We start from the raw sequence: 18253 nt of genomic DNA, 5'->3' as shown, positions 1-18253 counted from the left end.
CAGGATCCAAAAGATAGGAGACTATATATATTCACAAATTAACGGCTTTATAGGTGTTGCATACATATATTGAATGTAGGGGCTCAAACTAGGTTCATAGGTTGTAAACTACTGATTAAATAATTATAAAAATCCAACTAATAAACAGTTCCAGGAAAATGCAAACATACTGCCTTACTTTGAATACCACAAGTCACATCACTGCCGTGTCTCAATATTTCTTCATCAAAAGCCAAGGCAAACATCATCCCATATAACTGACTTCACAGGATGTTTTGTTGGGTTGGGACTGCATATAAAAGGAACAATTAACTCCCAATGTAAATACCTAACATTACCCTACTTCAGGGTATTTACTTTTACCTAGTATATATTAAATCCTATATCAAATGGTTTAAACCTATTAATTACTTTAATCCTTACTACAACGACCCTAAAATACCCATTTTGCAGAAGAGAAAACTGAGGCACAGAGAGCTTAAGTAACTTGTCCAGGTAAAAGAACTGGTAAGTAATAGAACTGAGATTCAATCAAGGCAGTCTGTGCTAATGTTCTGTGGCTCCTAAACTCTGTACTCCCTCTCTCCTGCCCCTCCCACAAAAAAAAAAAAAAAAAAAGAAGAAGAAGAAGAAGAAGAAGAAGAAGAAGAAGAAAGAAAGAAAGAAAAAGAAAAGAAATAAAGAAAACATTCCATTGTTCATTCAACAATGAGCGCCAGTTACATGCTACTCACTGTGCTCTGGACATGAGAATTTAGCAATGAAAAGAAAAGACACAAACATTTGCTCACATGGAGTTTATGTTCCAGTAAGGAACAAATTCCAAAGGATCCATAAAAATCATTCTCCTGAATTATCCAATGAAACCATTTAATTCTTTATTTTTATTTGTGTATGCAGATATATAACTTAAGTAATATAGTATATAAAGCTTTATTCTCCTTTAAAAATAACCTTACTGCTATGGACTGAATTGTGTGCCCCCCCCAATTTAAGATGTTGAAGGTAACCCCCAGTGTGACTGCACAGGGGACAGGGCCTTTAAAGTTAAATGAGTCATAAAGGTGAAGAAGACCTGATCTGGTGATACTTGTGCCCTTATAAGAGATATCAGAGAGCTTGTGAGTGCAAGCTCTCTCTTCTCTCTTTTTCTCCAAGACAGGCCCCAGGGTGAAACCTACCTTGCTGACACCTTGATCTTGGACTTCCCAGTCCTCCAGCCTCCCAAAGTGTTATTTTATTATGGCAGCCCAAGCACCTAACATTTATGTAAATGTTACATGTATGTAAAAATTTATGGGGATATACATGAAACTTTATGATATACATGAAACTTCACATATTTTATGTATTTTATTTCTCAATTTAAAAAAAAAGTCCCTAAAGGGATGTCTGCCTGCCTGGGTGACTCAGTTGGTTAAGGGTCTGCCTTTGGCTCGGGTGGTGATCCCGGTGTCCTGGGATTGAGTCCTGTGCTGGGCTCCTTGCTCAGGAGGCAGCCTGCTTCTTCCTCTGCCTGCTGGTTTCCCTGTTTGTGCTCTCTCTGACAAATAAATAAAATCTTTTAAAAAAAATCCCTAAAGACATTTATGCTTGGTACTATAAATACTCCTTCATCCTCCATGCTTTTTAAAAAAGAATATAATATGGTATACCTATATTTATGAATATGCAATGATGTCCACAATTCATCATTAAATGAAAGACATTGTTTAAAAACAACAACACAGCAAACAAACAAAAAAATAAGAAGGGAGGCAGTGGGGGTGGGGGTACAAAACAAAAACAAAAACAACAACTCAGCAAACTGAGTTCCATTTAGAAACAGTGTGATGCATGGGACACCTGGGTGGCTGAGTTGGCAAAGCATCTGATTCTTGTTCTCAGTCTAGGTCTTGACCTCAGGGTCATGAGTTGAAGCCTCATACTGGGCTCCATGCTGGGTGTGGAGACTATATAAAGACAAAAACAAAAACAAATATATGCAAAGCATATATATTTAAAAGCCCAGTGGAATTACAGGTAATCCTTATTTTCTTCTTTGTAGTAGTCTGGATTTCCTAAAGTTTCATGATGAGTATTATTGTAAATAAGACAGTTATAAAAGTAAAAAAATGTATTTTATTTATTTATTTGAGAGAGAGAGCGAGAGGGCACAAGGGGAGTGGAGGGAGGGGAGAAGGAGAAAGACAAGCAGACTCCCCACTGGGCATGAGCCCAACACAGGGCTTCATCTCACTGACCCTGAGATCATGACCTGAGCCAAAATCAAGAGTCAGATGCTCAAAGGACTGAGCCACCCAGGCACCCCCAAAAGGACATTCTTTAATGTTTGTTTGAAAAAGCCTTATGTGGGGCGCCTAGGTGGCTCAGTGGGTTAAAGCCTCTGCCTTCAGCTCAGGTCATGATCCCAGGGTCCTGGGATCGAGCCCTGCATTGGGCTCTCTGCTCAGCAGGGACCCTACCTTCCCCTCTCTCTCTGCCTGCCTCTCTGCCTACTTGCGTTCTCTGTCTGTAAAATAAATAAATAAAATCTTAAAAAAAAAAAAAAGCCTTATGTGAGTTTTTACCATTGAATCATTTTATGAAGCTAACTTCTACTTCCAAAGAGTCTGATACATTACAGGAAACATTCTTCTAGAGGTGGTAATAAAAAGGTTGATTCCGTGAAAGTTACAACATTCTTCTAGAGGTGGTAATAAAAAGGTTGATTCCGTGAAAGTTACAACATTCGATCAAATTAGCGCCAAGAGCTTCTCTGTCTGAGATACTTCTCACAATAAAGTTGATCTCATAAACCTTTCTATTATGAAAGTATGCGTAATGGGCACCGACAGTTGGGTATTCCTTGAGAAGTGAAATGACCTGGGTCCCTTTCCTCTGCCTTGGAGCTAACAACAAGATACTTGCAGCTGTTTTTCAGATTCATTTACAGCAAACTTAGCCCAAAGTCCAAAGTGGATGGAGAATGGGGACTTTGACTTCGCTTCTTCTCAGCGACTTCCAGATCGCTTCAAAGAGGCTGAGGATACCCTTGTGTCCTTGTGCTCATGACCGGAAGGCTGACTTGCATCCTGCTGCGGGGATTCCCCATCAGAAAGCGCCCACTTAGGGCTTACCCTGAGAGAAGCAGAGCATGGCTCAGGTCATGATCTCACAGTCCTGGGATCGAGCCCCGCATTGGGCTCTCTGCTCAGCAGGGAGCCTGCTTCTCTGCCTACTTGTGATCTTTGTGATCTTTCTCTGCCTACTTGTGATCTTTGTCTGTCTTCCTCAGCCCTGGACGCTCTTCAGGGAGCTGCACCCGAGTGGCTGGAGAGATTGTTCCAGGCTACGTTGAAACCTTCGGTCCCACCCGGGAAACTTTCGGAGGCACCGAAACCAGCATGAAACCCAGGATGCAAGCCGTAAAACAGGATGGGGCAGAGTGCCCCGTGCAATGCACCTTGGCTTTCGGTTCACCGGAGTTTAGGGTCTTGGTCACATCCTGAGGCATCCCGCAGTGTGAAGGCTGGCGGCCACTTGGGATTCCAATCAGCTATATTTTATCACAGGGAAACGTGGAACCAGGAATTTGACAATTTAATACAAAATTCAAGCCCTCGCTAAGGTGGAAAAGAAACAGCAAAACAAAGATGATTCTACTTGTATTCTTTTTTTTTTTTTTTTTAAGATTTTATTTATTCATTTGACAGAGATCACAAGTAGGCAGAGAGGCAGGCAAAGAGAGAGGAGGAAGCAGGCTCCCTGCTGAGCAGAGAGTTCGATATGGGGCTCGATCCCAGGACCCTGAGATCATGACCTGAGCCGAAGGCAGCGGCTTTAACCCACTGAGCCACTCAGGCACCCCCCTGGTTTTTTCTTTTAAGATTTTATTTATTCATTGAACAGAGAGAGATCACAAGTAGGCAAAAAGGCAGGCAGAGAGAGGGGGAAGCAGATTCTACTTGTATTCTTGTAAAGTATTTCCCCTGAGAGAAGCAGAGTAGGAAGTATGAAAAGGCAGCGTTTGTTCTTTTCATATATTCATACCGGTTCTCAAATTTTTCTTAGCTTGGGGGGGGGGGTAATAAAAATGCAAAAAAATGCGCCACCTGCTGGCATTACGGAAACTAGAGCACTCGTTATTTTCAGAGAGAGTGTGAGAGAAGTCAACTTACTTTTTTAATCTGAGGGTTTTAAAGGGGCGGGGGTGGGGGGATAGGAGTGGGGGGTGGGAAGTTGGGGTACCAGGTGGTGAGTATTATAGAGGGCACGGATTGCATGGAGCACTGAGTGTGGTGCAAAAATAATGAATACTGTTATGCTGAAAATAAATAAAAAATAAATTTAAAAAATATATTATGCCAAAATTTAAAAAAAAGAGAGAGAAAAAGAAAAAAAGCAAAGGCAGGTCAAAGACAAACTGATCCTGAAAACTTTTATTCGACCCCAACTGGTCATAGCCTAGGCTGAAGTCAGCTTTGACAAGCTCTCCTATTTCATCTCTTCCATAGATCATCCTAAATTTCATCCTATTTACTTTGGTTTCAAACTGCGTATTTTCAGATCTTTGTTTCAGTAAATTTTATCTTCCCATCTTTTGCTCCTGACAGTAGTATGCGAACAGCCTTTATAAGCATCAAACTATTTTTTTTTTTAATTTTTATTTGTTTGAGAAAGAGAGCAGGTGAGGGAGAGGGAATAAGAGTTGGGGTGGGGGGGTGGAGAGACTCCCTGCTAAGCAGAGAGCCTGAAGTGGGGCTCAATCCCAAAACTCCAGGATCATGACGTGAGCAAAAGGCAGACACTTTACCGACTCAGCCACCCAGGTGCCCCCAAAATCTTTTCCAACTTAGATCCAAAGTGATGTGCATGGAGGAAATCTATATATGGTGTGTGTATAGGTAGATATATATCTTTCCTTTTTTTTTTTAAGATTTTATTTATTTATTTGACAGACAGAGATCACAAGTAGGCAGAAAGGGAGGCAGAGATAGAGAGGAGGAAGCAGGCTCCCCGCTGAGCTGAGCAGAGAGCCAGATGCAGGGCTCGATCCCAGAACTCTGAGATCATGACCTGAGCCGAAGGCAGAGTCTTAACCTACTGAGCCACCCAGGCACCCCATATCTTTCCATTTTTTCCCTTCTTATTACAATTTTCAAACGTGTTCAAAAATAGAGAGAACCATATAGTGACCCCCATACACCAGTCACAAAGCCTTAAAAGTTATCGATGCTGGGTTTCACCAGCCCTCCTCCCTCTGCCATCTCCCCATCCTCACCAGATTACCTTGAAGCAAATACAAAACATCGTATCTTTTCATCTGTAAATATTTTAGCTGGTAGCTCCAGAAGATAAAGACTTCTGAGAAATATAATCACCTCCCAAAACTAAAAATAGCTTCCTAATAATATCAAATACCTACTTCATTTTCAAATTTCTCTCACTGTAGCAGATTTTTTTCTTTTTCTCCTTGGCAGTTTGTACATATTGATATTCAAATAAGGTCTATATATATCAATTCTTTTTTTTTTCTTTTAAGATTTTACTTATTTATTTGAGAGAGAGTGAGAGCTAGAGAAAGAGCACACAGAGAAGGAGAAGGAGAGAGAGAGAGAGAAGCAGACCTCCTGCTCAGCAGGGAGCCTGGGAACATGACCTGAGCTGAAGGCAGATACCTAACTGAGCCACCCAGGACCCCCATATATTGTAATTTCTTCCTATATTTTTGGTTTGTTTTAATCTAGGTCTCACCCTGCCCCCTTTTAATCCTCCTTGCAACATATTTGTTGAAGAAATCAGATCTTTTGCCTTGAGGAGTGTCACACAGTCTGGATTTTCCTAGTATTGTGTTGAGACGTTTATTCCTTGGTGACCTGTATTTCCTATAACCTGGCTTGATCAGATTCAGATTCAAATTTTGGAGGCAAAAGTACTTTATAGGTGGGTTAGAAACTTCCAAAGGGAGGTGCAAAATACTTAGTTGTGAGTATTTAAAATGCTACTAGAAGCCCTTCATTGCCTAGATCCATTATTTCCCTTGAGGTTGCAAAATGGTGATATTTTATCATCCCTTCTTCATTCATTATAAAGAGAAAACATTGGCTAGGAGGCAGTGGGCTGTTACTAAAAGCTGAAGGCAGAAAGCCACAAGCAGAAGGGAGGAGGAGGATGGGACAAAAGCAGGGACGGAATGGATTTCATTTTGCAGAACCACCAGTTTCAGCCAAGGAGATACCCAGTTAGTTGTTTCAGCTGACAGCCCCTTACCTGAGCTTGCTAGAGCTAGACCAGGGTTGAGGACCTATGCAGATGACCTTGAGTTGTCCTGAGGGTACATTCAGCTCATTATAATACTAAGATCTCCCATGGGGGTTTGTTGCCATTTTTTGAGCAAAAAAGTATATGCCTAGTGTGTTGACATGCTAGGCACGCGCGACTAAACTAGAGTAGCCCTGCAAGGCAAGTCCCCTGCCCCCGCCCCCCATATACTGAATCAAAGCTGCCTGTACTAACCCCATGGGCACACAGGGCTTTGGGAACTATCTCCCTGCCTCCTGACTTGTAACAAGTAATAAAAACTTCTTTGCTTTTGACAGTTGTTTGGGTGGTGGTCAATTTAATGCTCCTCAAGGGTGAACTCCTTTGAGTTTGGTTACAAAACTTGCCCTTCTCAACTACTGGTCTCCCTTGCTTTGAAATTTTTAAAAGGGAAAATGAAAACTGCCAAAGTGGAGAGGCGATCAAATCAGGTCGTGATTCCAGGGTCCTGGGATCCAGCCCTGCATCAGGCTCCCTGCTCAGCGGGGGAGCCCGCTTCTCCCTCTTCCTCTGCCTGCTGATCCCCTTGCTTGTGCATGCGAGCACTCTCTCTCTGTCTAATAAATAAAATCTTTAAAAATAAAATTTTTTTAAAAAGCTTGCTTTCTGAATAATTTCCAGGATTTCCAAATCCTATTTCAATTTGGTCTTTTCTTGCTTCAATGATGTAACAGTTGTCCGCAATTCCCAAGTCCCAAAAGCTCTGAAAACCCTTATTTTCAATTCAAAAATTCCTGAAAACTGCAGTTTTGGTAAATCACTTGATGGGCAAATCTCCTGTAACCTGAACCACTTTGGCAAGTAATCCTGACTTGGACTGCTATGAGGCTATTTATATCTGTGTGTATCTCACTTGGAATAAACATTCATATATTTTATTGAAGAAATATTTATGTACTGGATTACAGGTTGCTACCCCAGATCCCACTGAGAGTCCTATACCACATACGGTGTACACATTTTCCTTTCTAAATCCAAAATACTCCCAAGTTTGAAAACATGTGCACCGACTACTTCAGACAGAGAACTGTAACAATAGTACAGTGGTTAATACTCTCTGAGTACTTATTCTTTACTGGGTAATGCTCTAAATGTCTTTCCTTGAACTAACTCACTCAATCTTCATAACACCCTTAGATAGTAGATTGAGGTGCAAAGCCCAGTTTAGGAAACAGGCACAGCATATGGTTAGATGACTTGCTCTAAGTTGTGCCCAAGGGACAGTATCTTGGCCAAAGGGAGCTGAACCACATCGGCTGGGCTGCACTGTGACCTTACTTCTGCTCTCGATTTTCCGTCTCACTTAATCATGCACCATCCCCCCAGCTCTGCACCATCTGGCCCCAATCTAGCCTTTCTTCCATCATGATCTCCTCCAAGAACCTCATGTTTTTTTTAAAGGTAAGACTATGATCCTTGTAGAGATATGAGATGTACACCTGTTAAGAATTTTAATTAGGGGGCGCCTGGGTGGCTCAGTGGGTTGGGCCTCTGCGTTCAGCCCCGGCCATGATCCCGGGATCCTGGGATCGAGCCCCACATCGGGCTCTCTCCTTGGCGGGGAGCCTGCTTCTCCCTCTCTCTCTCTCTGCCTGCCTCTCTGCCTACTTGTGACCTCTCTGTCTCTCTCTGTCAAATAAACAAATAAAATCTTTAAAAAAAAAAAAGAATTTTAATTAGGTATGAATGAGTGAAGGATGTTATAACTAAAGAAAAATCCCAAGAGAAGATATAAATATGCCATGGGGAGTGCTAACATGAATTTGTTTAAAAGATGAAGAACTTGGGGCACCTGGCTGGCTCAGTCAGTAGAGCCTATGACTCTTGATATTGGGGTTGTAAGGTCGAGCCCCAGATTGACTGTAGAGATTACTTAAAAATAAAATTTTTAAAATATTTTATTAATTTATTCTATAGAGAGCAAGAAAGAGTGAGAGAAAGTGAGGCAGATTCCCCACTAAGCAGAGAGCCTGATGCAGGGCTCGATCCCAGGACCCTAATTTCGTGACCTGAGACAAATGATCTCCTCCAAGAACCTCATGTTTTTTTTAAAGGTAAGACTATGATCCTTGTAGAGATATGAGATGTACACTTATTAACCCACTGAGCCACCCAGGCGCCCCCGTAATTAACCGAATGAGCAGCCCAGGCTCTAAATATAAAATCTAAATCTAAAAAAAAAAAAAAGATGAAAAGCTGGTCAATATATATGAGGCAATAATAATTCACATTGCCATTATACAGAATTTGCATCTCTAGGGATAAGAACCATTTGTATTAGCAGTTTTCTAAAACTTAAAAGAATTATAAAATAGCTCAAAGGCAAGGGAAAACCGTTCACTCATCAGGATTGTCCCATATTCTTTCTGCCCATTTCAAAGCCTCATGCTTTTTCTTCACCACATATATTTCTCTGTCTGGTGCGCAATTCATACTACGTGCCAGGCATGCTAAGTGCTACGTGTTCAGTGATGAGAATAGATGTCCTTCCTGCTATCACTGTCTTTTATAGATCGGCTCACCAATCTAATCTGCTAGTTCTGTCTCCCTTTGAGCTCCTATGTAATCTCAATTACATCTCTTGCGATGTTGCTAATCTTTCCTTGTATTATACTTAGCAATGTACTGTTCGCAGTGGCTGTTATAGTTCTCGGGGAACAGGACACAGGTCCCAAATTCTGAATATCTTTTGTGTAGGATAATACATTATCTCTCTATTCTCAAGGAGGTAAAAGTAACCGCAGTTTATTTTAACTGGTATGTTTTTGACTCTCTGCTGTCTGTAAAATGTGATGCTATGTGCTAGAGGAAGATGATTTATTCAACAAAGAAGCTTTTGAGGACCAACTCTGAAACACAGTCAAATAAGACATTGTGTCCAATCCAGAGGCACTTTAGCCTAACGGAGGAAATGGACAAGTAAGTTAACAAATCAACATGGTGTGAAGAATGCTATACCCGAGGTGGGTAATGAGTGTTCTGAGAATGTGGAGGAGGCCCGGCCACACTGGAGTGGGGGGGGGGCAGGGATGGCTTCTGGGAGATGATGTTTAATCTGAGTTTTGGCGGACAGGTTGGAGTTAGCTAGGCACAGAGAAGGAGGACAACACAGATATACATTGAGGACTTGAGAAATGGCCAGTGCAGTCTGGCTGAGTGAGACATGAGGTTATAAAATCAGGAAGGTGCCAAATCATAAATGGCTTCATATACCTAGGGAAAGAGGTTCCACTTTCTCCTAAAATCTGTGGAAGGATTTTAAGCCATAAGTGTGAGAGTTATCGTTTACAAAGATCACCTGGTAGGCTGAATGAAGCCCCACTTCCTGGCAAAATGTTCATATCCTAATCCCTGGAATCTGGGAATGTGTCACTTTACCTGGCCAAAAGGGACTCTGCCTCTGTGATTAAGTTAAGGATCTCGAGATGGGGAGACTTCCCTGCCTTATCTTGGCAGATATGATCCCAAGAGTCCTTATGACAGAGGTGGTGGAGTTAAGAGTCAGAGGAAAGATGTGCAAAGGAAGCAGAGGACAGAGGAGAGAGAACCTACAGTGCTGGCTTTGAAAACAAAAAAAAAAAGGGCCACAGGCCCTGGAGTATAGGTGGCCTTGAGAAGCTTCGAAGGTAAGGAATGGAATTCTCTGCTAGAGCCTCCAGAAGGAAGATAGTCCTGCAGACACATTTCAGACATCTGACCTCCAGACCTTTAAGAGAATAAATCTGTATTGCTTTAAGCCACTAAATGTGTAGTGATTTCTACACATATAGAAGCAATATGGCCTGAATACAGACTCCCTCGGCAGCTATGCAGAAAATGAACTCAAGGAGGCTGGTCAAGGGAGGCAGTTTAGCATAGTAGCTGAGTGCAAGAGCTTCAGCAAGGTGGCCCTTGTTTTGCAATTTTGTAATTTAGTGCAAATTTACTTAAACAACAACAACAACAGCTTCAGTTCTCATTTGTGAAAGTACAATAATAGTATTTTTGTCATAGGGTTCCCATGAGGATGAAATACAAAACAGCCCATTACATATAATGCCTGGCACAGGGTAAGCGTTCAGTAATAGTTATTATGAAATGATTACAGTAATTTATTTAAGCAATCTCTCCCCCCCATCGTGGGCCTTGAACTCACAACTCTAAATCAAGAGTCATATGCTCTACCCACTGAGCCAGTCAGGTGCCCCTAAATGATTACAGTCATTAAGAAGAGAAGAGAAGAGAGAACAAGGAGGGAGCTGTTCTTCTCTGAAGAAGGTAAAAATGTATTCTTTTCTAAGCACAGATGGAGGAATTAATTCTGCATAGGCCAGAAGGCACTGTTTTTGCTGAGAAAAGAAGAGAGAAGAAAATAATGGGTGCAGGTGGGTGTTCAACCACTGTGGGCTGATTGAATGAACAGACAGGGAGATAATGGCGAAAATCCAGACACTGGCAAGGGAGAGGCCACTGAAGAACAGGTGCATGGAGGACAGAAGAGTGAGTGAGTGAGTGAGCCTAGACCCCCCCGCATCTTGAAGAATGGATGGCACCGACAAGGGAACCAACAAATGTTTGTTCAAAGAGCAATAGGAGATTGTCCTCAGAACATGGACTGTCCCCAAAAGAATCTGCTTCGAGTCACTATCATCAGAAATTATAGATGTATATAGAACAACAGTCTGGGGGGTATGGCTCTTGGCTTCATGCTGAAGGCAGGATGCTGGAGTTTCAGTGCAATGGCAGAAAGACTTCTCTCAAGAGGCGCCTGGGTGGCTCAGTCGGTTAAGCACCTGACTTTTGATTTCGGCTCAGTTCATGATCTCAGGGTCCTGGGATCGAGCCCTGCATTGGGCTCCCCACTCAGCACAAAGTCTGCTTGTTTCTCTCTCTCCCAAATAAGTAAATAAGTAAATGAAGACTTTTTTCAGTGTCATACTGACAGACTACTAATCCCACAAGCTGGGATCTCATCTCCATTAACAGGAATGTCAGGCCTACTGTAGGAGGTCTCCTTAGAGTTAAGCGGACATTGACAATTCTATTGTAATTTAAAAATAATTAGAAAAGTAAGAGTTGGTTCCTGGAATTTCTGATTTGAGACGTAGGGCAAGTGTTGCTGATTCAAAATTTGGCCCAAACCCTCTAGGTTTTAAAAAATGTATAATGACATGTATCTATCATTATAGTATCACAAAGAATATTTTCACTGCCCTGAAAATCCTCCATATAGGATTTTTTCTATTTATCCCTCCCTCCCCCAACCCCTGGCAATCACAGATCTTTTTACTGTTTCAATAGTTTCATCTTTTCTGGAACATCATATAGTTGGAATAATGTAGTAGATGGCCTTTACAGATTGGCTTCTTTCACTTAGCAATATGTGTTTAAGACTCTTCCATGTCTTTCATGGCTTGATGGCTCATTTCTTATTTTCTTTTTAAAATTTTATTTATTTATTTGACAGAGATCACAAGTAGCCAGAGAGGCAGGCAGAGAGACAGGACGGGGAAGCAGGCTCCCTGCTGAGCAGAGAGCCCAATGTGGGGCTTGATCCCAGCACCCTGGGATCATGACCTGAGCTGAAGGCAGAGGCTTTAACCCACTGAGCCACTCAGGCGCCCTCATTTCTTTTTTAGAAAACACTAATATTCCATTGTCTGGATGTACCATAGTTTATCAAAGGGTAGGATTTTTTAAAGATTTTATTTATTTGGGGTGCCTGGGTGGCTCAGTGGGTTAAAGTCTCTGCTTCGGCTCAGGTCATGATCTCAGGGTCCTGGGATTGGGGCCTGTATTGGGCTCTCCGCTCAGCAGGGAACCTGCTTCCCCTACACTCTCTCTGCCAGCTTGTGATCTCTATCTCCCAAATAAATAAATAAAATCTTTTTTAAAAAGATTTTATAAAAATATAAAAATATTTAAAAAAATCATTTTCTAAAAGATTTTATTTAGGGGCACCTGGGTGGCTCAATGGGCTAAGCCTCTGCTTTCAGCTCAGGTCATGGTCTCAGGGTCCTGGGATCGAGCCCTGCACCGGGCTTTCTGCTCAGCAGGAAGCCTGCTTCCCTCTTTCTCTCTGCCTACTTGTGATCTCGTCTGGCAAATAAATAAATAGATCTTTTAAAAAAATATTTTATTTATTTATTTGAGAGAGTAAGCAAGAGAGAGAAAGAACATGAGCAGGGGCAGAGGAAGAGGGAGAGAGAGAAGCAGACTCTCCTGCTGAGCAAAGAGCCTGATGCGGGGCTCGATCCCAGGACCCTGGGATCATGACCTAAGCCAAAGGCAGATGTTTAACCGACTGAGCCACCCAGGTGCCCCCAAAGGCTAGCATTCTGAATCATCCACATGGATATTGTAAATGGGTATTATGAGTGAAGTTGAAAGGACTCTCAGTTGGCAAATGAACAAATGAAGGAAAGTGACCAAGATGAAAAGGAAAAGAGAATGATAGAGCTGGTGGGTATAACTCAAAATAAAAACAGATGAAGTTTAAAAACAAAACAAAACAAAACAAAAAAAACAGATGAAGTTTTATGATTTGGGAGAGGCAGTGGGATGGGAAAAAAATGCTGATTCTCCCCCACCAACACCTACGGTATGTGAGGACAGGAAGATGCAAAATGAGAGACAAGGTCCTAGGAGAAGGGTTGGGTAGCAGTTCAAACAAGGAGGAAGAGAGTATTCAGCAAAGGGGTTGAGGATGAAGCCCAGTGGAAAGTATGGCACAGAGAACAGGAGGAAAGGGAGTTTGCAGATAAAGCAGAGAGCCAAACAAACATGCATACAGCAGAAGGGAGATGCCTGGTGGGTTGTAAATCTGATGATTTTTTTTTAAGATTTTTTTTATTTGTTTATTTGATAGAGAGAGATCACAAGTAGGCAGAGAGGCAGGCAGAGAGAGAGGGGAGGAAGCAGGCTCCCTGCCAAGAAGAGAGCCCGATGCAGGAATCGATTCCAGGACCCTGAGATCATGACCTGAGCCGAAGGCAGAGGCTTAACCCACTGAGCCCACCCAGGTGCCCCTGATGATGGTTTTGAGCATAATGTTTCTGTGTTGACCCTGAGACTTTAAATGATGCCAGATCTAGACCACATCTACTATTTGTGGGCCTATCAGCAATTTGTGGCTTCTACCTAGGGTTCCAAATTGAATTTGTGATGAGGGTTTTTTGCTTGTTTTTGTGCCTTACCTAAATTTAACCTCAAGATGCATGGGAGGCATGTTTAAACCTGGATTAGGACAGAATGCGTTGAAGCAGTGGTTCTCAACTCTGGTTGTACATTACGATCATCTGGAAAGATTTTTTAAAAACCCAACTGCCACCCCACCCTAACTGAGTCATTATTTCTGGAGGTAGGACTCAGGCATCAGCTTTTGAAACGTCTTTTTTTTTTTTTTTTATTTTTAAGAGGTGAAAACTTTTTTTTAAGACTTTATTTATTTACTTGACAGAGAGAGACACAGTGAGAGAGGGAACACAAGCAGGGGGAGTAAGAGAGGGAGAGGCAGACTTCCTGCTTAGCAGGGAGCCCACAATGCGGGGCTCAGCTAGATCCCAGAACCCTGGGGCCTTGAGCTGAACACGGATGCTTAACAACTGAGCCAGGCACCCCCTTTGAAACTTCTTAATGCGATACAAAAGTGCAGCAAGGTTGACAATCGCCTTCAGACAACTTATAATTTATAAAACATAAAATAGTAAGACAAAAGCATGAAAGAAGGACAAAATGCTATGTAAATTCATGGAAAAGCGAGATCAGATCCACTGGAAAGACTTGGAAAGATTTTATGAGTCATGACATTTGAGATGAAGGATTTAAAAAAAAAATCAGGCAGTGAAAAAACAATATCTAGTTATCAGGTTGAGCAAGAGTATGAAGTTTAGAAAATACCGGACCAGTTATAGCCATTGGTTCCCCTCCTACATAAGGTAATTGTAGGGGCAAAGAAAAATCTGGGAATAGACTAGTTCTAGACCATAGGAGCCACTGAAAGTTTTGATAAACTGACAGACCCATTTAGGTTTTTGGGTAGAAACAGCATAGTGACACACCTACAAGCAACGTGCAAAATGAAACGGAGAGAAGATACTGAAAGTGAGGCACTGGTTACGAGGTTTTTGCAGTATTTAGTTCTAAGGTGGAGAGGGACAGGAAAGCAGGGAAGGAAAGGAAGAAACGTGACAGATCTAGCACCTAATGACAAGGCAACTGGGTGTGGGGATTAATGAAGAAGGGTCAGAGGTGATCAGAGAATTTTAACTACAAGAGTATGACCATCAACAAAAATAGGGAAGTCAGGACTTGGACTGGTTTGATGGGAAGGTTAAGTTTTTTCTTTACGTCCAAATGGAAAATCCTTGGCAGGCCTTAGATGGAGCTCTTTCACAAACAAGTGGGAATAAAGGCCAGGCCATCGAAAGAAGGCCTGAAGCTAGAGGCAGATTTCAGATCAGCTTGGTGCTAATAATAGAAGCAATGGGAGTGGGGGGATTTATTAATTCTGCTGGTTTTCCTGGTGAGTAGCAGGTGCTCAATGAACCCATTTTATTGCTGATATTGAAAAAGAAAACAGTGTTGTCTAGACAACCAACATTAAAGAGAAGGAAGAAGAGTTGATGGAGGACCAGCAGAGTAACTGGGAAGAGAAAACCCAGGATTCTTCTCTGAGTCACCCAGGCACCCCAGAAACCAAATCTTAAAGAGCAAATAAGAGTTACCACTTAGCCAGAACAAACATCATTATTTTTTCTTGTCCATTTCCCATAAGTAGTCAGAATGACCTTCTATTTGTTTTTAATATTTTATTTATTTATTTGACAGAGAGACACAGTGAGAGAGGGAATACAAGCAGGGGGACTGGAGAGGGAGAAGCAGGCTCTCTGCTGAACAGGCAGCCCGATGTGGGGCTCGATCCCAGGACCCTGGGATCATGACCTGGGCTGAAGGCAGACGCCTAATGACTGAGCCAGACAGTTACCTCCAGAATGACTTTTTAATTGTGTGTGGGTTTAAGTAGGTTTTGTGCCCAATTTGGGGCTTGAACTCATGACCTGAAGATCAAGAGTTGCATGTATGGACTGAGCCGGTGAGTCACCCTTTTATTTATTTTATTTTTTTAAATAACATTTTTTAAAGTAACACTGGGGGTGGGAGGAAGGGGTAGAGAAAGAGGGAGAGAGAGAATCTCAAGAAGACTCCATGCTGAGCACAGAGCTGGAAATTGGGCTATATCTCCTGACCCTGATATCATGACATGAGCAGAAACCAAGAGTCAGACACTTAACTGACTGGGCCACCCAGGTGCCCAAAGAGTGATCTTTTAAAAAAATCAGATCATGCCACTTTCCTGCTTAAAGTGCTTCAATGGCTTCCTGCTGAACTTAGGACCAAACCAAACCATGCTGCCTGAGATGGCCATCCTTATAAGCTGGTCTACATTTTCAACTGAACTGCTTTTCATCTCACACACCACCCTCCAGTCACCTCCTTGAAACTGAAGTTCTTACCTGTCCCTTTTAGGCCTTGACCATGTTCATCTTGCACCTGTATTAGGGCACTTGCCTGAGGTTCCCTTCAGCTAGAATATGCTGTCCCAGCTTTTTCCTTGTTAACTCACTTCCCATTCTTTAGGTCTGTGCACATGTTATCACCGCCCCATCCCAAAGATCATCCCTGAGTACTTGGTTTAAAGTAGTCCTTCCCTCAATCCCCTCTGCCCTCACAGGACCTTGCTTTATTCCCTCCCTAGGACTTCCCAGTCTGGGAGGATCTTGTTGATAGTTGTGTTTTCTGTCTGTCTCCTCCCATTAGAATACAGGCTATATATGGAGGGAGAATATGCAAACATTGTGGGAGCAACTGATGAATAAAAGTTTAGGAAACGCCAAGGGCAAGGGGATCAAGAGTTCCAGGGGGCCCCGGATGGCTCAGGTTGTGGGTTAAAGCCTCTGCCTTCCACTTGGGTCATGATCTCAGGGTCCTGGGATCGAGCCCCACATTGGGCTCTCTGCTTGGTGGGGAGCCTGCTTCCCACCCCCACCCCCTGCCTGCCTCTCTGCCTGCTTGTGATCTCTGTTAAATAAACAAATAAAATCTTAAAAAAAAAAAAAAAGAGTTCCAGGGAGGAATGAAGTACACTTGCTTTCTCCAAAACAAGAGCAAGGAAGGAAGACAAGAGTAGACACATTAGGGAATTGAGGGTATAATGCACTACGCAACCCCTTGAAATCTTTTCCCATCAGCCTTTAATTACATGGTTCCGTTGGTTGTAGGACTAGCAGCTAACCATGTCAGCTAGTTCTTTAAGACATGCTCTGCATATGGGGTGGAGGACATCCTTTTCTAGATTATTTTTCCCTTGGGTCTACTAAGCTTAGCAAGAGAATCACTGGCACGTATCATATATGCAAAAAGGTCTTCATAGATGTTGTTGCTATTAATGTACCGTGTGCATAATTCTGAAGAAGGTACAACCTGTCTGAAGCACCAGGAAGCGACATCTGGTGGAGGCCAATGATGGCCCTAGCTGGGCTTCAGCATTCTTCCTGAGAGTCAGCAAACTCAGATTTACAATGCGTGTGCTTTTTTTCTTTTCCCCCCTGTGGGCATAGAAATGATAAAGCATTATATTCACACAATCTTGCTGTGAAAGATTACAATAATGTTATTATAACCTCATTTTCTGTTGAAAGGTAGAAATAAGATTTGCTCCAGACTAAACAGGAAGTTACTAATAAAATTATAACCACTGGCTAATGCAGGCTTTCTGACTGTGCATGCATTATATCCTTTACACACTCTAAGACTTATGCTGACAACAACCAGCAATGCTATTGGCATTCTTTTTTTTTTTTTTTTTCTTTAAAGATTTCCTTATTTGAGAGAGAGTGTAAGTGCACAGTAGGGAGGGATGGAGGGAGAGGGAGAGAGATACCCAAGCCGACTCCCTGTTGAGCATGGAGCCCGATGCAGGGCTCGATCTCACCACCCTGAGATCATAACCTGAGCCAAAATCAAGAGTCAGACACTTAATGGATTGAACCAGCCAGGGGCCCACTATTGGCATTCTTTTCAAGTATTCACCTCTCCCCTCACTCCCACCCTAAATGTAGACAATATAGGTATATATGTATCACATGCTATGGTGCGTATAAGGCAGATGAGGAAAATATTAAATATGAGGGTTCATAACTACTCACTTCACCGTGTTTGAGATTGCAGGTTTCCTTTGCACTGCTGGGAGACGCTGGAGAGGCTATGGGAAGAGGAGAAGCTGGCAATGGGTGGGAAGCTGCTGAGTGCAAATGAAGAACCAGTGAGGGGTGCCTGATTTAAGGGTGAGGCCATGGTGAAGATCCAGCAGCTACCGCAGAGAATGGGGACAGTTAGTGATTTGTAATGAGTCAGGCTGTACTAGGCCCATGGAAACTTCCATAAAAGATAAACATTACGTGCCTCCAAAATATTTACAGTTGGCACGATGCTTTTTTCCACTTTTTTTTTTCTTTTCAACTTGGCCTTTTGAAATCGGCCTCGAGGTATGGCCGAATAGCTTGAGCCGGCTGAATGAGGTACATTCCAGAAAAGCCCATGTCCGATGAGAGTAAAAGGATGGCGTGAGCAGAGTACTGGATCTTCAGCTCTTGCCACAATTAACCCTTTGCTCCTGAGAATGTAGATAAATTGGGAGCCAAAGAATTTTCAGGATTCAGTAAAGCATGCTGAGCAAACAGTGGGTAAGGACTATGGAAGTGGTTGGGTATAAGGGTGCTGAGAACACCCTCTGTCCTGCTCCACTGTCTAGAAGACTACCCAACCAGTTTAGGTACAGCTCAGCGAAATTCCCATGAAGCTGTCCTTGCCAATTCCTCTCTAGTCGTTTGAGGAGCCTAGGATCTGTCCAGAACACTTAGGTCCCTCTGAACCTAACCCTCTTTTAATAACAGTCCTGTCTCTATTTTAT

At 42.5% G+C, this 18253-nt stretch overlaps 1 protein-coding gene across 2 annotated transcripts in view; it reads right to left on the bottom strand.

Annotated features, from left to right (window-relative positions):
* Positions 1-18253, bottom strand: part of MTRF1 (mitochondrial translation release factor 1) — a 71924-nt gene that overhangs the window by 51406 nt on the left and 2265 nt on the right. The gene's annotated exons all lie outside the window — the stretch shown is intronic.

This window comes from Mustela nivalis (assembly GCF_964662115.1).
Source record: "Mustela nivalis genome assembly, chromosome: 15".
Lineage (NCBI taxonomy): Eukaryota > Metazoa > Chordata > Mammalia > Carnivora > Mustelidae > Mustela > Mustela nivalis.
This window is presented reverse-complemented; position numbering and strand designations above follow the sequence as displayed.